Below are 7,849 nucleotides of genomic sequence, written 5' to 3' on the forward strand. Positions count from 1 at the left end.
ACAGCATCAGACCTTGCTTCTATCACCAGTCACATCCACAGCTGGGTATTCTTTTTGCTTTGGCTCCATCCCTTCATTCTTTCTGGAGTTATTTCTCCACTGATCTCCAGTAGCATATTGGGCACCTACTGACCTGGGGAGTTCCTCTTTCAGTATCCTATCATTTTGCCTTTTCATACTGTTCATGGGGTTCTCAAGGCAAGAATACTGAAGTGGTTTGCCATTCCCTTCTCCAGTGGACCACATTCTGTCAGATCTCCTCACCACATGACCCGCCCATCTTGGGTTGCCCCACGGGCATGGCTTAGTTTCATTGAGTTAGACAAAGCTGTGGTCCTAGTGTGATTAGATTGACTAGTTTTCTGTGAGTATGGTTTCAGTGTGTTTGCCCTCTGATGCCCTCTTGCAACACCTACCGTCTTACTTGGCTATGTCAAGGCTATGGTTTTTTCTGTGGTCATGTGTGGACGTGAGAGTTGGACTGTAAAGAAGGCTGAGCACCGAAGAATTGATGCTTTTGAACTGTGGTGTTGGAGAAGACTCTTGAGAGTCCCTTGGACTGCAAGGAGATCCAACCAGTCCATTCTGAAGGAGGTCAGCCCTGGGATTTCTTTGGAAGGAATGATGCTAAAGCTGAAACTCCAGTACTTTGGCTACCTCATGCGAAGAGTTGACTCATTGGAAAAGACTGTGATGCTGGGAGGGATTGGGGGCAAGAGGAGAAGGGGACGACAGAGGATGAGATGACTGGATGGCATCACTGACTCAATGGATGTGAGTCTGAGTGAACTCCCAGAGTTGGTGATGGACAGGGAGGCCTGTCGTGCTGCGATTCATGGGGTTGTAAAGAGTCGGACATGACTGAGCGACTGATCTGATCTGATGACTCATTGGAAGTCTTTTATGATCGTGTCATGTTAGTGGTAATAATAGTGGTTTTGGACCCTATTAATGATGGATTAATCCAAATATGGTGAACTGCTGGTGTTGCAAGAACTGATGCTTTTACAGCTGGGGACTGTGAAGCGGGAATCTGTACTGTACACCTTGGCTCTGTGAGGGACATTGGAGTCCCTACCTTAGTTGAGGGCTTCCCTGGTGGCTCAGCTGGTAAATAATTGATCTTAGTTGAAACAGACATGATTTGTGGGATTGGGTGACTGGAGTGGGAGTACTTGGTATGCCAACAACTGAGCCAACATTTACCTGTGGAATTGTTACTCTACCTGCAGAGTATATGTCTTTATTTGGTAAAGATTAAAGTCTATAGGTTGGAACAGCCAAGCAATATCTATTGAGTGGCAATTTGCTGCTGCTGCTAAGTCATGTCAGTCGTGTCCAACTCTGTGTGACCCCATAGACGGCAGCCCATCAGGCTCCTCTGTCCCTAGGATTCTTCAGGCAAGAATACTGGAATGGGTTGCCATTTCCTTCTCCAGTGCATGAAAGTGAAAAGTGAAAGTGAAGTCGCTCAGTTGTGTCCAACTCTTTGCAACCCCATGGACTGTAGCCTACCAGGCTCCTCCGTCCATGGGATTTTCCAGGTAAGAATACTGGAGTGGGTTGCCACTGCCTTCTCCAAGTGGCAATCTAGGGCCTGAATATGGCTTGATTGATTGCAAAAGAGTTTGATTTCTTTCTTCAAAGTCTAATACAAAAATCTCTCGGGGAAGGAGAGGTAAAAGATTGGTTAGCACAGCACTGGATTGCCAATTACACATCATGAGCATCAACAGTAACTCTCTTAGAAATTTTTGCATCATCTAAAATTGTGGTCACAAATTGAAAGGCAAACTCCAACATCTGATTTACAACTCTTACCTCATATTCTGTAATCTCCATGTCCTTCAGGATTTGTGCCATCATCTCTGCATCTTTCAGCATGCTCTTGGGAGAAGGCATCTTGCCAAACTCCATATAATATCCAGCGATCAGACTTTTCGAGTTAAATCACTCACATGAACGTATTTCAGTGGTTTTGATGCAAGTCCTTTGCCTAGTGCCTGGTTTACCTTGCCTAACCTACCCTCCATCTCTGCCCTGTCGTGCACCCTGACCAGTGAGCAGGATGTTCAGCCTTTTCTTATTCTCTTAAATAGATTCTATAATGTGAAAATTATGTATCCTTCAAATGTGTTTCTCTCTTTATTAGGCTCTGATATCATGCTACTTTCCTGCCTTGAGGAAATTTCATCTTATATGCTCTAAAGTCAACTTATTTATTTATAAATGAGGAATAATCTTTCCCTTGAAGGTCAACTAGAACTCACCTATTTTAAACTCTCAGCCTGTTACCTTTAACTTTGTCATTCAATGACAATATTTTCAGTTTTTCTATGGTTATTGCCCCATTTGGTTTTCTAGTTCTTTTTGGAACAATTTTGGCTACTTTTTTTAAAAACTGGAAAACATAACTCAGAACTATGAGCTTTAACTGGTAAAGAAATTGATATCATAACAGGCATAAATTTGATATTTATTTTGGGGCAGTGAAAATCCAGGTAATCTTAAAGGTAGCCCTTGACCTGCTGCCAACTGATTATCACTTGCAATCAATTATCACTTGAATGAACGATGAAGGCAAAGTGTTGGTGAACTAAGTGGCCTCTGCCACAGAACAGTATGGAGGGAATAAGGGATTTGTGAACACAGTAAAGCGGAATTTCTTTCTGAACAGAGTGAAAAAAAAAAAAAGAATGTGAAACTCAATACCCTAAAATTTTGATTCAAGACAAGTCCCAAACCACTGACTTTCTATGTCTATCATAAAAATAATTTATCTCTTGCAGTCATGGGGCTGATAGTAACTGAAAATCAAATCCAAAGTGTGATATTGAGGATTACTGTAGTATAATACCAATTAAATTCACAGCCTTGCCAGTCTGTTATGTGAATGTCAGAGTGTTGACCAGAAAAGAAAGCAGTCAGATAACTCAGAGCATCTAAAATCCTACCCACCTTGAGTCTCCCCGGCCAGTGGAAGAGGCTTCTCTTCCCCTGCTGAGGCTAATGGGTGACTTCTGACAATCCTTGTCAGCAGGAGGAAATAGTGACACAGTTCTATGAAAGCCTTCTGTTGACCCCTTCTGGTAAATCAAGGTAAATTCCATGAAAATACACGTGAGTGATGTTTCTGCAGAGCCAGTGTTCTAGACGGTATCACAATGTCCTTTCCTAAGTACCAGTTGCTTCACCTTATACCCTCCTACCATATGAAAGTGACAGAATGCTATATTTTACTGATTCATATTTAAAAAAATAAAATGTTGTTGAGGCAAAATTCATATAACATAAAATTAATTATTTTAAAATGAACAATTCAGTGGCATTTAGTTCATTCCATACCTTTGAATGTGATTCCATATCTTTGAAATGGAATTTATGTTATAATCAATGATATGTTATAGTTTAATTGGTAATGTTTCATAAAATTCTTCATAGTGGAATATAAATAAAGGTGCACCTTTCAGTTGATGGTGTCTTAGAGTAGTTGAATTTGGGTACTTGGTGGTTTTCTTGGATTTTTGAGGAAGCACACTTTATATTTGGATGTCTTGCCAGCCACTCATCTACTGAGTTGACCCGAAAGACCATTAGCTTTGAGAGGAATCCAGAGCAAAGGAAACTGTCCAATTGGTCTAGCCTGCAATGTAAGTAGATGGGCCGCTTGGTCTCCATGACCCACCAGATTCCAGTCATGTTGCAATCACCTTGCTGATGGAGACTATAGCAAGCCCAGGAGCAGCAATGCAGAAGTGAAGAAAACCATGCTCTGTTTGATAAGTAACTGATCTCCTTTGAGAAACAGCTTTATCTTACTACTAGGCCCAGACAGAGACTGCATGCTTGTCCCTGGGACAACCAGGTGACCTTCCTTCCATAACCTGGAAACTAGTTGATCCATTCTCAAGTCTGTAGTGTTCAAAAGCATTCGTCATCAGATGGAAAGGATACAAATGAGACCAGGCCTAAGTGTCTTCTCCTTTGCCACCCATCCCTCGATAAACACTTATGTCTTAACAGGCAGAGGTTGTTTGAATGGATAAAGAAAAGCAAAACCCAAATACCTGCTGTATATAAGAGATGCACTCTAAAAGATGAAATAAAATGGAAGGAAAAAGTATATACCATGCAAACAGTAAGCTTGGGAAGGCTGGAGAGACTGTATGAGTTAAAGTATATTTCAAGACAAAGACTAGAGATAAAGATAGATACTTCAGGACCACCCTGGTGGTCTAGTGGTTAAGAATCCACCTTCCAAAGCAGGAGATGCAGGTTTGATCCCTGGTCAGAGAATTAAGGTCCCACATGCCAGGGGGCAACTAGAGAAATCTCACGTGCTGCAAGGGAAGATCACACACGCCACAACTAAGACCTGACCAAAATAAATAAATAAAATAAATATTTAAAAAGATAGATATTTCATAATGGCAAGGTGATCGATTCACCAGGAAGCTATAAGAATTATAAATTTGTTACAGCAGAGATTATAACCTAATGACAGAGTTTCAAAATATGTGGAACAAAAATTGACAGAACTAAAAGAAGAAATACACAATTCCATGATCATGGAGATGAAAAGAAACCCTCAGCCATAGACTAATAGACATAAAAATATCAAGAAAGACAGATTATGTGAACAATATCATCAAATATCTTGCCCTAATGGAAATTCATAAAACTGTATACCACAACCGCAGGATATATATTCTTTTCAAACATTGTACACATTGTACACATCAATGGACCATATGCTGAGCCACAGAACAAGTCTCAATAAATTTGAAAGCTTTGATACCATACAGAATATGTTCTCTGACCACAATAGAATTAAATTAGATATCAATAATCATAAGCTACCTAGAAAACTCCCAAATATTTGGAAATTAAGCAACATAGTTCTAAACAATCCATGGATCAAAGAAGTAATCACAAGGGAAATTAGAATGATATTGAAAACATAAAATGAATAGCAGGATTCAGGATAAACTTTATAGCTCTAAGTACTTGTGATTGAAAATAAGAAAGGTCTATATACCCCTTGGGCTTTCTTATATGGACTTCCCTGGTGGCTTAGATGGTAAAGCATCTGCCCGCAATGCGGGAGACCTGGGATCAATCCCAGGGTTGGAAAGGTCCCCTGGAGAAGGAGATGGCAACCCACTCCAGTACTCTTGCTTGGAAAATCCCATGGATGGAGGAGCCTGGTAGGCTACAGTCCATGGGGTCGCAGAGAGTCGGACACGATTGAGCGACTTCACTTCACTTCATATACCCCTTACGTTTTATCATGGAATGCTGGCTGGCATCCCCAACGTTATGGTCCAATGGATCAAATAATTTTCAGTTCTCATTGGGTGGTTTCATGGCCTCTCACAGACAAGTGTTTAGTTTCTACAACAGTCATTGTAAGCCAAAAACTCCTTCTCAAGTAGTGGCCAGTGGTTTATGGGTGGAATCAGAGTCTTGCTTCAGAATCCTGGGTGCCCATGCTGTGATTCCCCAATTGGAATTGCCTGCAATGGCACCCCACTCCAGTACTCTTGCCTGGAAAATCCCATGGACGGAGGAGCCTGGTAGGCTGCAGTCCATGAGGTCGCTAGGAGTCAGACACAACTAAGCGACTTCACTTTGACTTTTCACTTTCATGCATTGGAGGAGGAAATGGCAACCCACTCCAGTGTTCTTGCCTGGAGAATCCCATGGACAGAGGAGACTGGTGAGCTGCTGTCTATGGGGTCGCACAGAGTTGGACATGACTGAAGTGACTTAGCAGCAGCAGAAGGTATTAAGTAAGATTTCCGTCACAAAATACGTCCAAAACATTGGGTCTGTTGGATAATCAGGCCCAACTAGTAACACAGCTTGCACTGCAAACTAGGCCTATCTTTTGGAGCCAGGTTCCTCTCTAAACCTACAGGTTACTGATAAATGTAACACGAGAGCAGCACGCTCAAATATAGTACGCATGGCCTCCAAACCCAAGAGGGCCACCAAGCTTTCTAACTCTTTGAAGTGAGTGGTACAAGGTGTGGCCTCTTGTTTCTTACTTTAATTTTTGTTTATCTATTTAGTGTAGACAAGCAAAAGAATTGTCTCACAAGGAAGTCTGTAAAAGACTCCAGATTTTGGAAGGACTGGCTCACCAAATAAAAAAATACATGTGTTTAAAAGAAAAAAAGAAAAATGTCTTAGCTTGAGCTGCTATAACAGAAATAACTATAGACGGAGTGACTTAAAAGATATGTATTTCTTAGAGTTCTGGCAACTGAGGAGACTGTTCTGCCAAAAAATTAAAAAAGCTCAATAACATAAAATAGACCACAGGAGTCTGCTCAGGAAAGCTGATAATTGATGACATGCAACTGGTAGGGGAAGGAGAAGGGAGATGCCTGCAAAAGCTAGAATTTCAAAAAAGCTGAAATGGTACAGAGAGATACCTCCCACAAATCCTGGAATCCATGGTAGGTGAGTGTGAAAACAGAAATCTTTTCCTTTGTGGAGAATGTTGGAAGCTTCTTCAATCTACTGCAAATTCTGGAGACTTCTGGGGGTGGGGACAGGGGCAGGGTTCCCAAGAATATCCCAGTGAGAGGAGGGAGCCACCCCTCACTTTGCCTGCTCGACCCCCCTCTCCCCACCTCTCCGCCCCCTGCCTCCACACACACAGTGTCCTGGGACTGCTCCGTGTTGGGGCCACACGTGCCCTCCAGCCATCCCAGAGAGGTTTTCATCTTCTTTTTGCTCCTAGAACTGGAGGGGGACCACACAGGACTTGCTGAGACCCCTGTCCTCCGGCTCCTTGCCCTGGACTTTGTCAATCCTGCTCCCCACTGGCTTTTGCCCAGGGGCACAGGATGCTTTGGAGAGGTAGTCATCTTGATCAGGCCTCACAGGCAGCTCCAGTTCTCATCTACTTGGTCCTTTATATTGAGGTACAATGTTCACGCGATGAAGTGCACAGTTCTTAATGTACCAGCTGAAGGCAGTAATCACATTTTCCTTCTGGACAGCTGGAGCCTTTAAGGCACAGGGCCTGGCATGTAATGGCCTAACTAAATGACTTCCCTGGTGGCTCAGAAGGTAAAGAATCTGCCTGCAATGTGGGAGACCTGAGTTCAATCCCTGGGCCAGGAAGATCCCCTGGAAATGACTTCAATCCCTGGGCCAGGAAGATCCCCTGGAAAAGGGAATGGAAACCCAGTTCAGTATTCTTGCCTGGAGAATTCCATGGACAGAGGAGCCTGGCAGGCTATACAGTCCATGGGGTCGCAAAGAGTTGGACATTACTGAGTGACTAACACGTTCACTTTCACTTTACAGTTAAATACTAAACAATTATTTGTTGAATAAACTAATGAACAAAATCAAGTCAATGCACATTTCCACCAACAGTATATAGAAATATGGCACCTATTTCAACCACACCCTTGTCAAAAATAGGTATCACAATTATGTTCAAACTTTAGCTATTTGATAGTCATAAAATGATTTCTCATGATAGCTCTCAGTTCTTCAACTCTTTGAATCCCAGTAAGATGGAATGCTTATCTGTATGGTTATTGGCTGTTGCACTTGTGTGAATTTCCTAATCATGTTCTTTGCCCACTTCAAAACGTGGGAAATTTGTCCTATTAGTTGGAAAACGTCCTTCGTAATTCGCCTGAGCAAGACCAGGGCAGATGGAGTGGCTCCGGATCTTGATCACAGCACGCACACACCATCTTCCCTTCCCCACAGTTTCTAAGAAGCCCCTGAAAACAGGACACATGACCGCTTGCTGGGAGAGCCCAGAAGATGAGAAAATCCACTGCCACACTTATGGAGTGCATGGTCTTGGTGAGGAGAG

General features: G+C 42.5%; 1 pseudogene; it reads right to left on the reverse strand.

Moving 5' to 3' along the window:
* The window catches only part of LOC104994298, a 2,757-nt pseudogene extending 840 nt beyond the window's left edge, over positions 1 to 1,917 (reverse strand).
* Between the last annotated feature and the right edge of the window lie 5,932 nt (positions 1,918 to 7,849).

This window comes from Bison bison, unplaced genomic scaffold (genome assembly GCF_000754665.1).
Source record: "Bison bison bison isolate TAMUID 2011002044 unplaced genomic scaffold, Bison_UMD1.0 scf7180017864256, whole genome shotgun sequence".
NCBI lineage: Eukaryota > Metazoa > Chordata > Mammalia > Artiodactyla > Bovidae > Bison > Bison bison.